The sequence below is a fragment of the Gossypium arboreum genome, chromosome 13 (genome assembly GCF_025698485.1).
Source record: "Gossypium arboreum isolate Shixiya-1 chromosome 13, ASM2569848v2, whole genome shotgun sequence".
Classification (NCBI taxonomy): domain Eukaryota; kingdom Viridiplantae; phylum Streptophyta; class Magnoliopsida; order Malvales; family Malvaceae; genus Gossypium; species Gossypium arboreum.
In genome coordinates, this window is record NC_069082.1 from 2,065,708 (window position 1) to 2,088,453 (window position 22,746).

Below are 22,746 nucleotides of genomic sequence, written 5' to 3' on the forward strand. Positions count from 1 at the left end.
CTTGTATTTTGAACTTTGAATGATCCCAATTAATAAATTCCATTTTTGATTGGTGGAATAGCTCCTATCCATAGAGTTTCTTTAAAGTTTTCAAAATTAATCTCTTTCTAATAAGGACTTGATGTAAATTTATTTAGTTCCTTTTTATAATTAAATCTTACATTTGTTTGCTTATTTCGAGATATAAAATAATTAATATAAATATACAAATCAAAATTGTCAACGATTTGTGTTATAAATCAATTATCACCGGCCCGAATCTCAAGTAAGATTCAGGTGGCCTACCCGTGACCTGGATAGGTTCCACCAGATGATTGAGTGTGATGCGAACTGTGAGAGGATAGCAAGGGAAGCTCGCAAACCTAGCTTGCAAGAGGAGCTCACAGACCTAGCTCACAAGGAGAGCTCGCGTGAACCAAGGGAAAGTCGCTGTCTCAGTTCGCATTTACCCAAGCAGCTCGCAGAAGGGAGACCGCATGGTCTGACAGACAACACAGAATAAAACACGTATCCAGCATGCTGAAATCCGCTCAGAATGTCAGTCCTAAGAATAGTAGGGTCATGTTGTGAACAGTAATAATATGTATAAATATCCAAATGACGTGGCCTAGGAATAATATGTCGTGGCCTCATTCCATTTTCATAATCCATACAATGTCAGTAAGAGGATATCATTTATTCTTTTAATCAAGCTATAATTCCACTATTGTAAGCTAATCCATACTATGCATAAGTCACATACCCAACATACCAACTTTTCACCTATTACCAAGAGAGCATAAGTTTTTAATATATCAATGTACATGAGTTGTATATGTGGAAATTTACTCAATATTTATGTAAGTTACACCAGAAACATCATAAATAAATAAATCTATAAACGAATCTAAGATAAACTCAACTTGGTATCATTCAATGTATTATCCGTCCAGATAATCATATTTATGCTTCTATTTTTAAGAGTAAGTCACACGAGAAACTTCCCCACCACTTCTCAATATTTAAGTAAGTAACACCAATAACTTCCCACCACTTCTCTACAATCTCGGAACTTACAGAAATAATGACAATTAATGCTCGCTATCTTCTTCACCATTACAAACAATATTATGATTACAACATCAAGAGTCCATATTTTCAAATTCATCTTGGATAACCAATGTTGTTGGTCTTTCATAGGCAATTTGAAACCTACTGCAGACCTGTAGGCAGGTAGGACTATTGTTTGTAGCCGCTCGAACCCAGACTCAATAATATGGGCCTAGTCCTTAATATACAAATATGCTCCAGATTTACAATTAGATGGTAATAGGCCCACGAGCCTCACATGGGATCTTCATCCCCGTAAGCTAAAAATGCTTGTGCATCTCACCCTCTTCCCCTTCCATGAAAAACAAAAGGAACTTGTATCAACTCAAATGGCTTAATGCCCTTAAAGATGCACAGAAAACAAACTTGCCAATAGAGAACGACAGTTAAACCCAAGCACAAGCCTATGCAGCCTTAGGCAAGCACTAAAAAGATGTATAAATACCAATATCATGACTTGACTTTACAGCATTCATCTCTTCTTCAATGGAGGATGCCTAGGAGAGAAAACTCTGGTGTCCTCTAATTTTATATATTACATACATACAATACTTACATCAAATAAACTGTTTTAAAAACTTTACAACTTGCAATATGAAATGACTAAGAATTTTGGACCGTTATAATATTATATTATTTTTTAACATAATATTACAGTATTCAATACTACGAAATTTTGTGAGTGATAACATTTAGAAATATCTTAATATTATATTGGGAAAAGTGATTAAAAGCTTCTAAAAGATAAAAAGGCCACGACCCTCTAAACTGTAATATTCAATGTATCAGCATCACAATTTCACCAAAATTAATGTTGCATTTGCAGAAAAAGAAAATGTTTTGATCCAATCAAAGTATCAAACCAAACTGTATCGAAAAGAGAAAATCATACCCCAGATTTTCTCGAGAAAAACCACAGCTTTTGAGCTCATGCTAATGTTTGGTTATAAGAGATTGATATTCATTGAATATGTGAACACAAATTCTTTGATCATGCTGCTTGTAATTCAATCGAGAAGCTAACGTCATGCTATCTACTTGCATTTAATCAAACCCTAAATGCAATTTACTTCATTACAACAACAAAATTATTTAGAAAACTATGTTATATATGTAGGATCAAACCTTATCGTTGTAACCACTCCCCGATACTATTATCGAAACCGAAATCAAAATCAATTACTTAATTTGATCTTAAATCGATATATTAAATTAGTATATTATTAATACATAATATAATATTAATACATATATAATTATTAAAATAATATAGATTATAAAAATACATATACTATTATATGATATTATAATGTTTAATCATTGATATATACACTCTATGATATGATAAAATATTATATTATTTGGGTTTTAGCTTAGTATAATGTATTTAGATTTTAGAATAAATATTTTAAAATATGAGGATTGAATTTATAAATTTAATAATAAAAAATTTATTCAATTGACAACATAATATAATAATAAATAAAAGATATTTTCATTAATCTACATAATATTATAAAATAATAAATTTTACATAGAGTAAGCACTTTAATTATTTTATATAAATTGAATTTATTAAATATATATAATTTATATTTTGTATAAAATAAATTATTATATTTAAAATTAAAATATTTATAATTTATAAATTTTAAAATTATCTTAATCTATTAGAGCTCACTCGAATCAATCTGAATTCAAATCCGAAAAAAATTGAACTCACCTAAAAAAAATTCATAACAAAATCGAAGTCTAAAAAACTCTAACTAACCCAAATTCGAAAATTTTAAAACCTAAAAAATCTAAATCTAAAATAAACTGGATCCGAACTCACCCATTCACCGGCTTTAATCAGCCCTTTAAAAAAGAGAGGCCAAGGTGGGGCGTGGCCTAATGAAAATACAAAGCTTTCGCCAGTCACGTGGCACTGATACTTTTTGGGCGTCACCTCATGCTTGCCAGCTGACACTCCTTTAAGTGGCTAATTGTAAATGGTTGGGCATCTGCTCACCTTTTTTTCTTTAATGTGGTCTACAACTCTAAGGGGTCTACTCATATGAAAATTACTAACTATCAATTCAACTCCCACCCACCCTACACCTGTACTTTGGGTTTTCACGTCATCATCGAACAAAATAGGTATTTTCCCCGACTTTGTAAATTACATTTAAAATTATTATTAGAAAATTTAAACTTTTATTATTTCAACTTTAAAAATTATAAAATAATTATTAAAATATTTAAAAAATTATTTCTTTTATTGAATTATTAAAATTATTTTGGTATAATTTTCTTTGTTAAATCTTATTTCTGAAAGAATTGAAAGTTTTCTTTCTCTTATATTCTATTGTTAAATTTTTTCATAAAATAGTTTTAAACATCATGAATATGTAAACTAAAATCTAAATATTTATATTTTTATATTTGTGATATTAATCATTAAATCAACTTAGATTTAAAATAAATTCTTCTACTTGTTGATGGGTATTGATCCATCATACTATTAGTCAAATTCTTACTTGAAGCTCACTTGTTGAACTTTCTAAAAGAACTTAACAATTTATTGACTTAATAAAAACTTTTGAATAAGTCAATGACTTAATGAAAATTTCTAAATAATTTAATGATAGTTTTGTAACATTTTAAAATTAAATAATATTCAAAATAATAATTTACTAATAATTTAATGATTTTAGTTATAATTTATTCTTCTTTTAATTGCATTAAAAGTTATTTTATGAATTAAATGTAAATTGATAATGAATTAAATATTATCTAATCAATAAGAAGATATGAATAAAATTGACGAGTGAACCATTCAACGTCAAAACTAAGGATTCTTTATTAATGATTAAAATAGTAAGATAGTTTTGAAAGTAATTGAAGTGTAGGAACAAATATCTAAACATTAGCTGTGGCAGATTTTCTAAAGCCGACTTTGAGACGGAGGGAGTAGCCGCAATGTGTTAGTAGCACCAACAAGAAAGGCAACGTTTGGATCCACCTCAACAAGACACGTTTCGAGATAATCTCAGACTTTCAGCGGGAAGTGTCAATCCAACATGACATTTGGTCCAAAACGTGTCCTTTTCTCCCTTTCTCTGTTATGTGGACACTTTCATTGCGTTGTTCCTTAAAAGAAATGATGATATATCTATCTTTAGATCAATTATTAAATATTAAATGAAAGTGGCATTACTTCCAAGTTTCTTTTAAAAGATATGAACGATAGTTAGGGGAAGAAAAGAACCAACAACAATGCAAGAGAATTCTCTTGTGGCTTCAAGTTAATGGAAAACCTGAATCTGATATCCCTGTGGAATTGGAGAAAACAGAGAGATCGTTGTCCTTGAACATAATAACTTAAGCAATGAAAGACATAGGGCAGACAAAAGTATTATTTTGGCATAAACTAATGGGGAATACTAAGACTGTAGAAGTCATCAGCACTAATGTGAGACTAGAAATGCATGATTTATCCCTCCTACATATGATAGGAGTGATATTCTAAATCCTTTAATTAGATGAGATTAAAAATATATAGTCGTACTCAAATGAATTGATATGAGATATTATAATAATTTATTTATCTTAGTCTACTCGAGAATCAAGAAATAAAATATTAAATTATATAAGTGGTATTGTTTCATGACTTGCATTCAATTAAGATAACACGGACAAAGAGATATACTATATGATAATATTATCACTGAAAGAATATGTCAAACAATAACTTTTTATAACTTAGATAACAATTATTGTCTGTAATATTAGAGATGTTTTGATATTACACCAACATTACAATATTTTACAAGATTACACCCTAATGGATGAAATGATCAAAATCCAAGTTAATTGAGATTATATTAACTTGTCATAAATTAAATTAACTAAAAAATATTCATATAAATAATTTAATTTGGCAATGTTAATTATACACATAATACTTGTGTGTGCATGACTCACATATAAGAAGGGATTCAATTAAAATGATGTAAAATCTGTTTCACACATTTTAATTAGATAAATACCACTGTTATTTGAATTAAACAGGATGGATTGGTCAAACCATTTAGATTGAGAATCGGTCAAGGGATCAGTTTGAAAAGTGAATTTGAACTAATTAAACTGAGAATCGAAACGAATTCAAAGTTAATTTCGTAGAAGCTGGAGTGATTTTATTGTGGCTATGGTTCATTATTCCATCAAAGGTTCCTATTAGAATCAGACTTGTTTTACTGAGATCATTTAGGTATACCTTCATACCTTCTTTGCAACTCGAATTCATTTGGATCCAAGAGTTGTGACTGCCGGAATTATTTTTTCGCCTCGCCACATAGAGGACTAGCATTCTAAGAAAAAGGGATTCAAAAACAAAAGTTGTTGAGATTTTGACACAGGAAGAAAGTTGATGGCATCAAAAGGTAAAAAGCTAGTAGATTTCCAATGGAGATTGAAATGCTTGATTCTTCCACTTGAGTGTCACAAATAAAAGAAAGTGCGAATATTGTTGAATCTTTTAAACTAATGATGGTGAATGGTCTAATGATGCTCAGGTGTTGAAAATATGGTAGTGAATTTCTATAAAAGCTTGTTCACTAAAGATGTGAGCTTGTATAAATTTGGAAGTGTTTGTAGGACTGTGTTTTAGATGAGGAATTTGTGTTTTAAATGCAACCGCTAAAAGCTCCAAGGATTGATGGAATACATACTTTCTTTTATCAGAAGAATTGGAGTATGACGGGGAGTAGTGTGTGCCACTTTGCTAGAAACATCATGAGCGGTGTCTCTCTTAATGGATGGTTGAATCGTACTATTCTGGTGCTTATTTTGAGAATTAATTGATTCAACATTTTTGCCCAATCAATCTTTGTACAATTTTCTACAAGATCATTACAAAAGTGATAGTGAACCGACTTAAGCCCTTTCTACCTATTTGGGGTGAGGAGCTTATCAAGCTTACTCCACATGTAACTGAACCACGCATGGGGGATTGTTATACCTGGAATGTAGTGCTTAGAGCTTTGTTGAATATGGTGAAACGAGACTGGGAGGTGGACATGTTTTGCGACATGTAGTTGATGCTATGGCCAATTTTGCGACAAGTTTTCCTTTAAGAATTCATGTTTTCAGTGAACCTGATGCTATCTTAAAAGCCTTGCATGATGATGATGATAACATAGCATATCCTAGAATAGTTATTATGCAACACACTTTTTCCCCTTTTACTGTAAAAAAATATAAACGAGTTTTTGCATTACATATTTACATAAATTTCGTATTGGACAAGGTTTGAGAAAAAATGTATTAGATTTTATTAATTTTAGGTTATAAAAGATAAAAACATATTTAGTAAGGTCTCGTAGAGTGAAGATTAAGAGTGATAATTCGGTGTTAATAATCATTATTCAGAGTGGATTAGCAACAAATAATGTCAACAGTGAAATTAGACTTATTCAAGACTGGTATATTAAATATTGGGAAGTGAAGTTTCAACAGATATTGAGAGTAATAGGGTGAGAGATCATATCACGAAAGAAGTTTAAGGCAAAATGGACTACTTTATTCATAAAGAACCACTAAAGAATGTGAGGGGTTTATTAGATTATGACAACCATTGTGTTACATTCCCATTGTTTGATGGCAATTTGTTCTGCTTTAATCTTAAGACTTTATTCTTTTATCTACTAATAAAAAAGATAAAACAGATTTTATTGATTTTATGTTATAAAATATCTTCAAAATTATTTCTTTTTGTAATTTATTTTATCATTTTCAACTCAATTCGGAGTTTTAAGTATCTATAGATGGTATTAGTATTTATCTTGATTAAATTTTATTTCTATTGATTAATATATTTTTAAAATTCTATTTGAATTTATTTTTGGGAGAATATTTAATGTATGGTTGTTGCATGTGTTTCATATACCATTAATGAATAATAAATTGCGACATAATCATTGAATAAAAAGATAAATAGTTGATGGCTTATAAATAAATATCTATAATTTTTTAAACATGATTATCTAGAAACTCTAAACCTTAAATTAAAAACCTTAAAACTTTAAATAAAACATTTATTAATATTTATTTATAAATTATTCGTAAATAATGTGATATGTTATTATTCATTGCTCATAAAATATTATTCTTTTATTTGTTTACTTCTCAAAAATATTTTTTATTTAGTAAATAAAAATTTATTGTTAAGGTTGATTTTTGATACATTGGCAATGCACTTCTTTTTATTCCACTAGTAGCTTTAAAAAATTGACATGCGTATCTTTCCTTGAAATATTTATTTCTTAATATTCTATTATACCCGTATAAGACACTAGCCACCTCTTAATTTTTTTTGTAAAGTTTAAAAATTCCATAAGCGATCTAGGATACTGCCAAGTGCCTTTTTTTTAATTATTTAATTATTATTTTATTTGGCTATTAGTGGTAGTGTACTTTTTTATTCCACAAGCAATTTTAAAATTCCGCAAAGTATCCTTTTTTAATATTTATTTTTTAAATATTTTAATATATCTTCATTGGACACTTGTCAACCCCTAATTCTACTTGTAGAGTTTAAAGACTCTACTAACAAGTATACTAAATATTATTTTTTATTTTATTATATCTTAAAAACAAATGGGATTGAATTTTTTTAGTCGATATAGGATAATAACCCAATTTAATAAGGGTGAATGTGGATGGGCGATGGGATGTGGTGCAATGCGTTTAAATTGCTTTTTATCTTACATTATAGTATCACTATAATATCTAATCTCATCGTCACGATATTTTTATACTAACTGTAAATAAATGTACCTCCCATCAAAATCCACCCTAAATAAAATATGTTTGGTAGACGTTTAAAAACCAATTATAACTTGGGAATAAAATTCATGTTGGAAGGACCCCTAGGTTCCCAATGTTGGTCCCCTTATCAATTATATTCCTGCCCACGCCAATATTAGACCCGACAGTCTGCTTAGAGAATTGACCACAAATGAGGGCAAATGGAACTTTGAACTCTTGCAGGCTTGGTTACCAAAAGAGATCATTTGCCAGATCAAGGGCATCTCACCTCTTTATCCACTTGAAGAACCCAACAGACTATCCTGGTGTCATACTTTAACTGGAGCTTTCACCATCAAAAGTGCCTTCAAAATGTTGAAGGAAGAGTCTTGGAGTCTCAAAGATGAGCTTTGGAAAAAAGCGTAGAAATTCCCAAAACCGCAAAGAGTTCATTTTTTCTTCTGAATTGTCCTTAAGCAGAGACTCCTTACCAATGCAGAATGAGCTAGGCGTGGACTAGTAGAGGACCCTTCTTGCCCAATTTGCGGGCATGCGTTTGAGGATATCTTACACGTCATCCGAGACTGCACATTAGCTAAAGAAGTTTGGAAACAGGTAATCCCGAGAACTCAACAGTTTAATTTTTTTCTAACACTTTGCACGAATGGTTGCCTCTTAATCTACAGATCAACTCAAATTCTCATGGTAGGGAAACTAGCTGGGCATGCCTCTTCGAACCATTGGCTTGGTGCCTATGGAAGAATCATAACCCCTTTATTTTTCAAGGAAAATCGTGGAGCCCAAAGGAGATAATTAAAACCTTGGTGTCTTGGGCCAAGCACTTCTCCTTGGCAAGCAGATAAGTTGCAGATGGTGAAATCAAATCGGCCCATGGAGAACCATTGGTAGGAGAGTAGACTTATCTTAACACAGATGGTGCCATTCGAGTGGACTCAAGGGTTGCAGCTGCAGGAGGAGTGCTGCGAGACAGAAATGGAGATTGGATCCTAGGTTACAACAAATACCTAAGTAATTACTCGATCCTTGATGCGAAACTTTGGGGTATTTTTAACGGCCTAAAACTCATCCAGCGAAGCGACGAGGTCAAGGTTGTAATTCAATCTAACAGCTTAGAGGCAGTTAAAGCTATTCACGGAAGTGTCCTGAAGACCTCACACTCTGCTTTAATCAGAAGGATACAACGCATCCTATCCCAAGAAAGTAATTGGATCCTACGCTACATTCTTAGGAAGCAAAATTAAAATGTCGATTTTATAGCCAAATTAGCTTTTGGAGAAAAGGAAAACCCACAACTAATTCAAGCCCCCCTCCCCAAAAGCAGTCTCAAAACTCATCAAAGTTGATAAAAAGAAGAACTTTTGTATTTCATTTTCCAACCATGTAACTTGGTTTTGTAAGTTTCTTTTTTTCAAAAAAAAAAAAACCAATTATAACCGAAATGAAAAGGGCTTTTTTATAAAAATAACCCAAAAAATTTAATTAATTACATAAAAGACCTATTTTTTAATTAAACACGTAAATAACATAAAATCTACAGTAAAAGTTGATGGAGCCAAAGAGTTTGGCGCCACCAACATGCCACGTTAGCAACCAGGATAAAAGAATTAATTTTTTGGTGGAGCCATGTAGAATGGAGCCACTTGTATAAATACCAAGAAAATACTGTAATTTCTAAAAAAATAGGAGGACTTTAAAAACAATTTTCCATTTTCTAGTTAAGCCAATTTAATTGGCGCCCTTAGATTTTGATGCCTGACACCCTATTACTGTCTTCTTTCTTCTTCTTTTTTATATTTTTTTAAGTTTTGTCCTATCTATTTTTCTTTTTTTAATTTTTTAATTTTTCCTTATTTATTTATTTTATTTTTAGGGACAAAACTTAAATAAATAAATAAATAAGTCGGTGTCAGACATCGAAATATGGTGGCGCCAATTAAATTGGCTCCACCAGAAAATGGAAATTTGTTTTTAAAGTCTCCCTATTTTTTTAAAAATTACAGTATTTTCCTAGTATTTATATAGGTGACGTCATTCTACATGGCTCCACTAAAAAATTAATTTTTTTATCCTGATTGCTGACGTGGCATGTTGGTGGCGCCAAACTCTTTGGCTCCACCAACTTTTATTGTAAATTTTAAGTTATTTACGTGTTTAATTAAAAAAGAATCATTTATGTAATTAATTAAATTTTTTAAATTATTTTTATAAAAAAACCAAATGAAAAGCGTTTAAGAGAAATACAAGTCCGTCCCCCTTCTCCACATACGTGTCAGGAAAAAGGGAACGTCACTTCAATAACTCGAATTCTTCACTGATTGGCCCACATGTCTACATACACGTGTCCTTCATTGAACTAAACTGATCAAATAGACGGTGCAGATTTACCTTTTTGTATTCAGTAAATAGACGTCACACTAATTGTACGTGTCGGGTCACTTTACCCGAAACGGTGACGATCACACTGCCCGAGCCTTAGGTGTGGCCCCCACCTTAAACTAGTGCTTTCAATACAAAAAGGCCAAAGCTCTCTCCATGCCCCCTGCCATTTTTATGGTTCATTCTCCTTCCCATTCAATCTGAAATTAGAAAAAGAAAAATAAAACTCTGATTTTGCAACGCAGCTTTGTTCTTCACTGAAGAACGATTTCAAGTAATTTAGTAGCAAACTGGTTGGAACTTATTGCGGAGTTGTCGGAGAAAGTAAAGCGGCGGCAGCTACGGTTGAGCCAACGTTAAGAGCTTCTAGTCGTCGGAGGTTAGAGCTTCGTCCGTTCAAGATAGTAGCTGACGCTGCTGTTCAACCACCGTTAGAGAACAGTTGGAAACGTCGTAAGCTCGATCGCGATTTATTCCTACTGGTATCTTCTCGGGATTGTGATGACGCGGTTCAAACCTCGAAAGATCACGGATTTTAAAAACGAAGGTCTATTTTCTAATGGAACAGTAAAATTAATGAATAAGAAGTTCATGGAAGATGAAAAGGAACGGCCGAAGTTCGGAATGGCTTCCGGTTGTGGAAGTAGACGAGATATGGAAGACGCTGTTTCGATTCATCCTTCGCTTTGTAAACAAAGCTCTCAAGTTCAAATTTCGTCGGATATTCACTTTTTCGGTGTCTTCGACGGCCACGGCTGCACTCATGTACTAAATCGAATCTTGAAATATTTCTTAAATTCAATTTTATTAACAAAACTTAATTAGTTATGTTATAACTGAATTTTTTTTTTTTTTTTTAGGTTGCGATGAAGTGTAGAGATCGATTTCACGAGATAGTGAAAGAAGAAGTCGAAGCATGCGGCAGTTTGAAGCGGTGGAGTGGAAGAATACGATGGAGAGAAGCTTTGAGAGGATGGATGAAGAAGTTAGAGAATGGACAGTAAACGCCAAGGAGTGTTCTACCTGCCGATGTGAGCTTCGAACTCCACAGTGCGACGCCGTCGGATCCACCGCCGTAGTTGCTATAATCACCCCGGATAAGATCATTGTCGCTAATTGCGGTGATTCTCGCGCTGTTTTGTGTCGAAATGGTACCGCTTTCCCGCTCTCCGACGATCACAAGATGAGACATTTTATTCTTTATTTCAAGGTTTTTAATTTATTTTTTATGTATAAGATAAGGAGATAAGTATTTATTTACAAATAAATTATATATTTTTAAATAAGATATTTAAATTATCATATTTATTTTATCAAAATATCTAAAATAATATAAAATATTATATTTATAAGATTAAAATTAATAAATAAATAATTGTTTTAAAAATCAATAATTATTTTTATAAAAAATCATATTCCGTATTTATATTTATTGATTTATCAAACAATTTTTTAATATGAATTTCAAATTCAATATGCTTAAATTTTAGCACTCTTTTTAATTTTGTGTACTTCCATATTATTCGATTGTAGCCGGATCGACCCGATGAATTGCTCCGAATAGAAGAAGCCGGTGGCAAAGTAATTTATTGGGACGGCCCTAGAGTTCTTGGTGTTTTAGCCATGTCTAGAGCAATTGGTAAGTTTTGGTTTTTTTTTTTATTATATAATTTTTCCTTTTTTCCTTATTTAAACTTTCGTTTATTTTTTTAAAATTTTTCTATCTATTTGATTTTTGCAGGTGATAATTATTTAAAACCGTTTATTATACCAAAACCTGAGGTGAGAATAACAGAAAGAAAAACCGAAGACGAGTGTTTGATATTAGGAAGCGATGGATTGTGGGATGTAATGACGAATGATATGGCATGTAAGGTGGTGCATATATGTTTATGCGCAAGAAAACCATCATTTGCACCCGGGCTTTCAGGTAATGACATGGCGGTAAAAAATGGTGCATTCGAAAGTTTTGATAAACAATGTTGGGATGCCTCTGTTTTGTTAACGAAGTTGGCCTTGGTTAGACATAGCGCGGATAATGTCAGCGTGGTGGTTGTTGATTTGAAGAAAAATCAACAGGCGAATTAATTGGGAAGAAATCATTCAATTAAAAATTTGAGTTCTTTTTTGTAATTATAAGATCTAAAATATCTTAAAATGAAATGGGAAGAAAAGAAAAATATGGGTTTTAATAATCTTTGATTATTTATTTATATTTTATAAATTATAAATGTAGAATATAATTACATTATTGTGCAGTAGAATGAGAAAATATTTGGTATTAGTTGATAAATCCTTAATAAAGATATATTCATTTTAATAATTTATTTATAAAATAAAAATATATTACTAATTTTTAACCCATATTTATTTTAGGGTTTTGCATTAAATCTTTTCATTGAATTAAAGTTTATTTTAGAATTAAAATATATTTAATTTAAAATATCTTATTATGGAAATTGTAATAATAAAAATGAAATAATATATTACCTTAATTTCAATTATATCTTTCTCATCCTTTTATAATTTGTAAAACAAGTCGCTCGCATAATTTTTGGCTCAATTTATTTAATAAACCTAATCAACTTTATTCTTACCTCTCAACTATTTTTAATTAATTAATTTTGTTGGCCAAAATTCCTAATTAACATTAAGTTATTATAAACATTCGAAATGAATATTATATTTAATATTTGAAGTTTTTAAATCAAAATTTTTACTGATTTTATTACCACATTTTTCAATAAATTATGTTTATTTAATATATTAAGGATCGAATCTAAAGGAGATTGAGTGATACGAAGAATTACGAATATAACACATGCAAATTAACAAGTCTAGCTAGCTATTGTTTAAAAAGCATAGTGCGACCAACCAAAAAATTGTAGAATTATACTAAGGTAATAGTTAAAGGATTGAATTGTAAAAGTTTAAAATTATAACAGTAATAACCAGAAACAAATGTAGTAGTTTATTAACATTCATGATAGTAATTAATTTTTGGATCAAGAATTAAATTGATTAATTTTCGAATTGGTTTAATTTTTACTTTTTGGTCTATAATTTACCCAATTAACGAGTTAGTCCAATTAATCTCTCAATATCACTTAGACTAGAGGAGTCACACTAGGCTGTGATCGAGGTGGTTGGAGGAGTAGCTTTTGCTGGTGGTAGGGTTGGAGGCTAGAGGATCTCTCAAAGCCTTCACTAGTTGTTCTAAGGTGGGGAGATGAATGTTTGCATATTACAGATGAGCTCCAGCAAGAATGGAGGCAAAAGGAAGGGTTTGCTTAGAGTTCAAGCCAGTAGAAATACCAAAGACAAATGGGATGGAGGTTTTGAGCAAAGTGGAAGAGTTGACTTGGTCAGTTGCGTTATTGATCTAGTTGGTTTGATCAGCTGGGGTGCCACTTTGAGAATGCGAGGTCATGTTGTCCACATTCACCGCACCAATCATTGATATTGTGTACAATAAGAGAAGAGTGTACGGGAGAGTGTAGTGGTTGTTATGGACGTCGGTTCACCCAATCCGGACAGAAAGCTGGAGGTTATGAGGAGTGGGGGTGAAGATGGCGTAAAGGTTAAGGGTTGAAAGAGTGTTGATTAAGTGTAGGTTTAGTATTCTTGAAGGATTGATCCTCTTCTTTATCGTTTCTAGAGGTTTTCAATGGGAGGAGAATGTCTGTGACAGAACAGATCTTGTAATTCATTTTGACTCTAATGTGATAAAGCAATTGAGCCCACGTGATATTCTGTGAGCAACAACTTCATGTTCCCAATGGAGATTAGGCCATTTGTTGCATAGATAGTCATGCCGAAAGGGTGAACTCCCAAATGACCTTCTAAATATCTGATGACAAACTTACTATTCAGGCTTTTTTTTTTTTTAACTTGCCCCATGCCCATGAATGGGGTAAAACAAGAATACGAGTCTACTTAATGGCATTAGTTTGAGATACCAACTTGTTCAGCAAAACAAATTTACATGAACTTAAGTGAATAATAAACTTTCAAAGTATCTAAATGAAAATATTATAAAAGCTAATTTTATATATTAAAATTTCTCATATTATATGAGTACTAACTATATAATATATTGTGGTGATTAAACCACAAATAGAATGACAAAACAAAGGTCCATGATTCCCACTCTGCTTTGTATGGGTCAAGCTGGCCATGAATTTATAGCCATTAAATTTAAAAATCAAAGAATCTATTTTTATTGCTATTAATTAAGATAAAATTGAATTATATCCTACTAAAATTTCTTCATGATGTTCACTTTTCCTTTTATGATATTTTCTTTCTTTTGGATTTCCTCCTAATCTTTTTCATTTGAGCTATTCGTCTAATTTAATTTGAATTATTATTACATTACAAACTTACATAAAATTTAAGAAGGATAAAATAGGCCATAATTCGAGCATTTTCATAAATTTGAAATTTAGTGTATATATTTTTATTTTTAAAATTTAATTTCTCTATTTTTAGATTTTAAAATTCATGTTCAGTTGTTAATATTGTTAATTTTTTATTAAATTTATTGATATGATATTTTAAAATTAAAAAAATACTCATTTAATAACCATATAACTAAGAAAATTGACGTTATAACTAACTTATAAAATATTTTAACCTTTTAAGAAATTAATGAATTAAGCGAGTAAAATGTTGCTAGAGAAGTCATTGGTTTAGTGCTAAAAGATTTTGTTGATTTCAAACTCTATATATTGTTAGTGTCGAATAAACCTATCCATGGATTGAGTAGTCTGTTTCGGCTCGATTTTAAATTAAATAATTTTTAAAAATATTTTCATTTTAAATTTAATTATAAAATAATATATTTTTAAGATTTTATTATTGTTTATTAAATAATGAGATGAGATATATATACATGGATGATGCTTCTTCAATTATTATGGTGGGAATTTTCAATCAATTAAAGAAAAAAAAAAGAAAAGGAAATCCACCGTATCAGATTCCTGCAATTACTATGAGTTTTCATTTCTTACAATCAATTAACCATTGGTTTTCCTGATCCCATGTGCAAGCAAATTGGAAATTGATTTTACTCATTTCAATTTTTGGGGTTTGCTTCAATTGTAATATATAATCAATTTTTGGGGTTTGCTTCAATTATAATATATAATCAATTGAGTCTTAATTCGATTGAGATAAACATTGTTGTCGTCAATATAGGAGGATGTGAGTTTGAGATTAAGTCTATACCCTCTTTTATTATTATTCTAGGTAGAATTCTATGTTTGATATTTAAAATATTAAATAGTTAATTAGAATAATTAGATCTATAATTGTCTTTTTTGTTTTAATAATTAGTAACAAGTTACCGTAATTTAATTGAATACTAGTCGGTTGAGTTGTGCTATGGGAGTGACATGAAACAATGTTAATGCCAATCGAGTTAAAACTCAATTTATTATAAATTACAATTGAAGCAAACCCCAAAAATTAAAATAAGTAAAATCAATTGTTCGACCAGAAAGATTCTATATTCAATTTTATTCTATTATTAAGTACAAGAAATTAAATTTGATAAATTTGATACTCAATCAGCAACTTCAAATCTACTCATTTTCTAAAGCACGTGAAAGCCAAGCTTCATAAATGAACATGCATCAACAACAGGGGCGTAACTAAGGGGCTGGCATCTGTCCCAGCCTCCCCTAAAATGTAAAATTACATTTTAACTCCTTTAAATTAGTAAAGGTAAAATTACACTTTGGCCCCTTAAAATTATAAAAATTTGATTTAATCCTTTACAAATTATAAAAATATAAACTATAGAAAATTAAAATTCCATCCGCCTCCTAAAAAATTTTTCTAACTTCGCCCCTGATCAATAATATCTTAAAAACAGATCATCTTACATTCTCAAAAGACTACAAATATTTCATTAAAATCTCCCAAATAAAGCCGAAGGAGGCCATTAGTGGCAACCATCTACCGGAGCATACCTACTCAACATCAAAACCTGACATTGAACACACTATAAAATCCGATAAAGTACCAAGAAGAATCCTCCTGAATTAACATGTCGAATTGAATAAGAATGCAAACACCAAATTAATAGCCAGTTCCTAAAAGATAGCCAACCCACCACTTGAATCCATAGGACTCACAACAAAACAATTAGAGTACCCCAATTTGAAACACAAAGGCCCAACCTTTTGATTCATGCAACTATTAATTCAAAAGAGCATTACTTTCCATAGTCATTTCTGTTCTTATTAAATTCACTACACAACAATCCATTGTCGTCCAGTGGTTAGGATATCTGGCTTTCACCCAGGAGACCCGGGTTCAATTCCCGGCAATGGAATTCTTTTAAATTTTTATTGCTCACCCACCACCTTTTTTTTTCTTTTTCATTTTATAAACTCGGTTAATTTTCAAATTTAGTCCTTTTAATATGCTTAAATTAGAAGTTTAATCCTTATACTTTAAATTCCAAATGTAGGAAGTGTAAAGCTCGTCCTCTATATTTAAAATAACATGGTTTTTTTTAAAAATTCTTTTCTAGACAGGACACAGTTTTTTTCAAATTTCCCATTTTTTTTTTCAATTTTGAAATAGCAGAAATTCCAATTTTCCTTTTTGTCCAAAAATATTGAAAAGATTGAACTGACTTCTCAACAATTTTCCAAGATTGTGTATTTTTTTATTTTAATATTTTAAATTTAAAAATATATTTAATATATATACAATAAATATAAAGTTTATTTAAAATATGTAATATAACATCTATTATAAAATATAATATATAATAATAGGTAGTGATAAACATTAAATAATAATATAACTGGGAAAAGCTATTTATCATGGATACTTAAAAAAATTTTGAATAGTTAAATAAAAATTTTCGAATAGTTCAAAAATTAAATTGTAATTTTTTTAATAAAGTGACTAAAATAAAACTTACTCATAGTTAATAATTAATGGAGCAGTTTACCCAAAATATCAAAAAGACTTGGGCCAATAGTGGCATTTTCGATATGAACCACTTTGAACCATATTGAAATGGGCTTGACCCAATGATGACATTTTAGATATCAACCATTAAAATCATATTTGGTACTTTGAAATTGAAGTATTTCAAAAGGAATTCAATTTGAACTTTGGGCATAACTGAATTCAAATTGAAGTTTGATAATCTAATCACTTTCTCTTTTCAAAATGCTTGAAGCATTATTCTAATTCAACTTATAAATTAATTTCAAATTAAAATGATATAAGACTTATTAAAAAATTCAATTAAATTTCTAGGAATTTGAAGAGGATAAGCGTAGTCGTTAAAAACTCAAGCTTATCTTGTAGAAATTGGACTCTCTCAAGGATAAGATCTCCCATGTATGTTTTGAGTTTGTAAGGAGATTTGTTAATTTGGCTGCTGATTAGGTGGCTTCTTTACTGGTTGCGCCAACCACCATCTTCTTTGGTCCATATTCTAGATAAAGATGACCTACGAGCCCCACCTGGTTAAATTTTTTGGTTTCTGTTCTTGTTTTAGTTTCTATGCATTGTGACTAAGGTTTTTTTTTTTTCTTTTGCCTTCAATTCTAACAACACATTTTTAATAACGTTCAAAATTTGAACTAAACAGCACAAAAAAAAAACGAGTGTTTACAACATGTCTTATAAGTATATTAAAAAAAATAAATATATAAACAAATAATAGATTTGTCGCGTTTTCAATTATGTTTGTGAAGTTTAAAACTTTACAAACTGTGTATCAAATAATTACTTAAAAAATATATATACATACCTTTTATATTATAATATATAAATACATAATCCTAAATCAATAAGAGTTATGATAATGAGTTATTATGCTTTATTTTTACTTATATCCATACAAATAATTAATATAGATTGTTGCTTAGAATAAATTTTACTCTTGTGATAAATGATGGGTCTATTAATTTTTGTTCAAAGTTTCATGTTAAATGATTGTAGATAGAATCATTTTGTAAAAACATATTAATTAATTTATTTCACTATTTTATCTAAGGGTGAAGGTAGAAAATTTTTTAAGAGACTAAAATTAAATTTTAATTTTACGATAATAAAATATAATTTCACCATTTAAATAGTCTATTATTTTAAATGGTTAAATCAATTTTATCGTTTTAGAAGGGCCAATGTGTAATTTTACCTTTATTAATTTAAAATTTTAAAAATCTAAAAGATATAAATGAAAATTTTTTCATTTTAAGGGGGATGAGTTCCTTGCCAGTCCCCTTAGTTACGCCCCTGATCTTACCCTAAAAAAGAAAAAAAATATGAATAATAGGGTTTTACATAAAAATGTGTTCATATGTCGAATCAAATATTATATATATATAAATTTATATATATGTTTAAAATTACTATTAAAAATAAAATAAAAACATAATTTTGTAATTTAATAATTTTAAAATATAATATAGAATTAAATTTAAATAAAACAATCTTTATCAATGAAATGTTTCAAGCATGATTTAAGTTAAACCTTAAATTCAAGTCTTTAGCTTACACTTAATTGCAAATTCAAACATATAAACTACACTTTCCTGCCTTCTTATAAAAAAACAAAATGGTTCAAATATTATTTGAGTTAAGATAGGTTAAATTTTAAGAATAGTTCCTATACTATCCTTGCGAGTTTAGTCTCTCTATTTTTATTTGCTTAAAATTGATCTTTTTATTTTTTAATTTTTAAATTTTAGTCCCTCCATTAATTCAGTTAAAAATTAGGTACAATCACAAATTTAACTCCTTAATCTTTCTAAGTCTTGCTAATTTGGTCTCTACTCTTTTATTTTTCCTTTAATTTTTAAAATTTTGAAAATTTATATAAAAAATATAAGATGAGCAAATCGAGAAGGAGAAAGACCAATTTTGAGCAAATAAAAGTGGAGAGGCTAAGTCTACACAAATTTATAAGAACATGGACTATCCTTAGAATTTAACCTATTTTTAAAAGAATATAGACTATTTATCAATTTTTAAAGGTATTTACAATATATTTAAAAAACGATTTTACCAATATGTATTGAGTATAGTGGTAAGTTACACTACACTTCGAAAGAAAGAACGCATGTTTAAATCTTAAAAACACGTTATAAGAAAAGCAACCACGAACCTCAATAATGAATATATAGTAATGAAAAAGAAGAGAAAAAAAAAAAACTCCCCTTACACCAAAAGAAAACCTATGATAAGATGTGTGACCCTTTTGGCCATTTTCTTTTTTGAAGGCGGTTAGGTTAGTTAATGAGTTAGGTACACTCTTCGTGCAACTTAAAGTAAGATTCCAAAGTGAGCAGCCAAAAGATCAAAGATGAGGACTAAAAAATTCTTGAATTTCAAATTTAAGTATAAATTTATCAATTATTATATGTTTAGACCAATAAATGCTAGCTACAATTGTAAACCGCATTATATTATTTAGAATTTAATTCAAGCCCGAATTTTGAAAATAATATTATTAAAAGAGATAAGCATAAATTACGAAAAGATTAATTTTAATGAAACCTAAAACCGACATAAAAAATATCTTAATTATACAAAGAAAAAAGATCATATATGTTTTGAAAAGTTAAAAGAAGTGATATATATTTTTTAACATTAAACTTGATAAGTTCTTATCATATATATGCTCTTTTTACAATGCTTAGAACTACTCATAACTTCTCCCTAATTCTTCTTCAACACACTCGAACCCATATTCTTCTGTACTGATAATAATACCGATACTAATCGAATTAAAATTCAATCGACGAAGAGATATAAATTTTAAAATGGAAGGCAAAGATAGAGAATGAGAATGAATGATATGTTGCATGAAAAGGAGGAAAGAAAGTTGGAAGATATGATTCCAAATTTGCTTGCTCAAGAAACTAGGAAGCATTTTTGTTTTCTTTCAAATGGGGTAGCGTAAAGCTAAGTAAAACAAATAAATTATAATGGAACATGTTTTTGTTGTAAAGAAGAGACATAATTTGGGCAATGGTCCCTTGACCCAAGCAACTGGTCTGCTAAAAGATCAAGCAATTTGTCCTTCCAACAAATCTTGCATTATGTTATGCTTAAGGAATTTAGCACTAAACACTTTATTTTCCCTTTTATAATTCTCTTGTAATCATTCTCCTCTATGGCATGTTAATTAAATCTCAAACACTTATTAGTCATCCTTAAATGTGGTAATTGATGGTAATTAACCTTTGAACAGAATAAATTATAACTCAGTTAGTTCATTTATAATTTTTAAATGATGGGGTTTGAATTTGAATGTTAAATATTTTAGATAAGTTCATGGAGCGGATTATGAAAGTCCGTTTGAAAGTTAGGAAGTTTTGATAATAAAAAATTAGACTTAAATAAACAAAAAATTAAGTCTATTTAAAAATTGGGTCTAGCTCAAGCTTTAATGTTCAATGCCTGAGTTGGCTTGGCCTAGCGCATTTTAAAGTTTATAATATATTATATTATATAATTTATAACACATAAAAATTAAATCTATAGTAATATATAATACTACAATGTAAACATAAAAAAAAGTTAAAATGATTATACAAAATTTTAATAAATGAAAAATATATAATTATTAAATATTAAATTTTAAAAATATAAACATTTTTAAAAAATAATATGGGATGGTCCAAAATGGACTTAGGTTAGTTATTTACGAAAAGTGGCAGATTTTAACAAAATTTTAGACCCATATTTTGGGTTCGATCTGACTTAAACAAATATGAAGTAGGCTAATATTATGTTTAAGTCCGACTTGAATTCAACCCAACTTGACCAAAGAAATAAGCCTACTAAAACCTTCTTCTTTTTTTGTCATTGTTTTAAGGGTAAACTTTCCAATTGGTCACTTAACTTTTAGGGTGTTTTCATTTTGGTCACCCACAAAGAAATCCTTGCAATTTTATCACCTAACTTTTAGGATGCTATCATTTTAGTCATCTAAGCATTAAATCTCTAACAATGGTTGACTGTACACATCATATCATGTTTACACTTTTGTTTTGGTCATTCAACTTCTAGGTCACTTTCATTTTGGTCACTTCAAAAATATATATTTTAAAATATTGATCGGAGTAAAAAAAAAAAGGAAACATTAAGGATTAAAGTGAAAAGTATTAGAAACTAAATTAATGCATTAAAATTCCATCATATTGTACTTGTTTACACTATTGATGTAACTTCTACTTTTTTAAATATTGAAATTCTAAATATCAAGACATTAACTAAATTACTGAAAAAATTATCTCTTGATAGTGTCAATGATTTGTTAGTATAATATCGAATTTAATTAATTTAATCTCCTTCTAAAATTTACAATTTTATTTTATATTCCTAAACTAAAACTAAATCAAATATTACAAAATTTTGGTATTTATTATGATTTTTGTGAAAAAATAAAAATTACAAAATTTTTGGAGCCCAAAAACGGTGATATATATTTTTTACAAAGCTTAGATTTATAAAAATCCGTCGAACCGAACCTAACTGAACTGCGATTACCGACTTCAAATATTGCAGTTTTTAGTCTATACGTTTTCAATTTTGATTTTAGAAGTAAAAAATCGAATGGAACAATTCAATTCAATTTTTGTCCAAAAATCGAACTAAACTGAATACACCCCTAATGAAACCTCATTAATAACCCTTTAAACAAATAAATAATTAAAATCAACATAGTGTAACCCAAATTCAAGGTGGGGTTAGAACATAGCAAGATAAGACCTCTCCAATCCATTAAATGTTAATCACAATCTCCATTATCAAGGACTTGTCTTGTTATACCTCTTTCAACCGTTAATAAGTTTAATTGATAAATAAATACAAATAAAATATAAGTTTTGAAAAATTTCAACAGGAAAACCAATATTGCTTGTTGTTTTTGGTTACTCGTTTTTTTTAGATAGGATAATTAAGGCATATATAATCTATATGTAAGAGTATGACCTTCGTCGATTTTGTAAAAATAATACTATTAATAGTAATTACTATACCACGTGATCAATAATCCATTGTCGTCCAGTGGTTAGGATATCTGGCTTTCACCCAGGAGACCCGGGTTCAATTCCCGGCAATGGAATCTTCTTAAATTTTTATTGCTGTCCCGACACGTAGGAACACCACGAGCTTTTTTTTTCTTTTTTCATTTTATAAACCGGTTCATTTTCAACTTTAGTCCTTTTAATATGCTTGAGATTTAATTCTTATACTTTAATTTCAATTTTAGTCTTAATATGCTCAAATTTAATATTTAATCTTTATACTTTAATTTCAATTTTAGCCACAATATGCTTTATATTTAAGATTTAATCCTTATACTTTAATCTTTTAACATCATTTCATCTCTATATTTTTATAATTTTATTAATTATTTCAAATAGTTAATATCGTTAACTTTTCAATTAAGCGTGATTACATATAATTTGAAAATAGATTTTTAAA

General features: G+C 29.3%; 2 non-coding genes and 1 pseudogene across 2 annotated transcripts; all 3 read left to right on the forward strand.

The window, feature by feature from the left end:
• The first annotated feature begins 310 nt into the window (after positions 1–310).
• On the forward strand, positions 311–12,470 carry LOC108462400 (protein phosphatase 2C 37-like; annotated as a pseudogene).
• A 4,073-nt stretch (positions 12,471–16,543) lies between these two features.
• Positions 16,544–16,615, forward strand: TRNAE-UUC (transfer RNA glutamic acid (anticodon UUC)). The gene has a single exon. It is a non-coding gene; the product is annotated as a tRNA-Glu (tRNA).
• A 5,697-nt stretch (positions 16,616–22,312) lies between these two features.
• TRNAE-UUC (transfer RNA glutamic acid (anticodon UUC)) lies at positions 22,313–22,384 on the forward strand. Its single transcript has one exon. It is a non-coding gene; the product is annotated as a tRNA-Glu (tRNA).
• Positions 22,385–22,746: the final 362 nt, after the last annotated feature.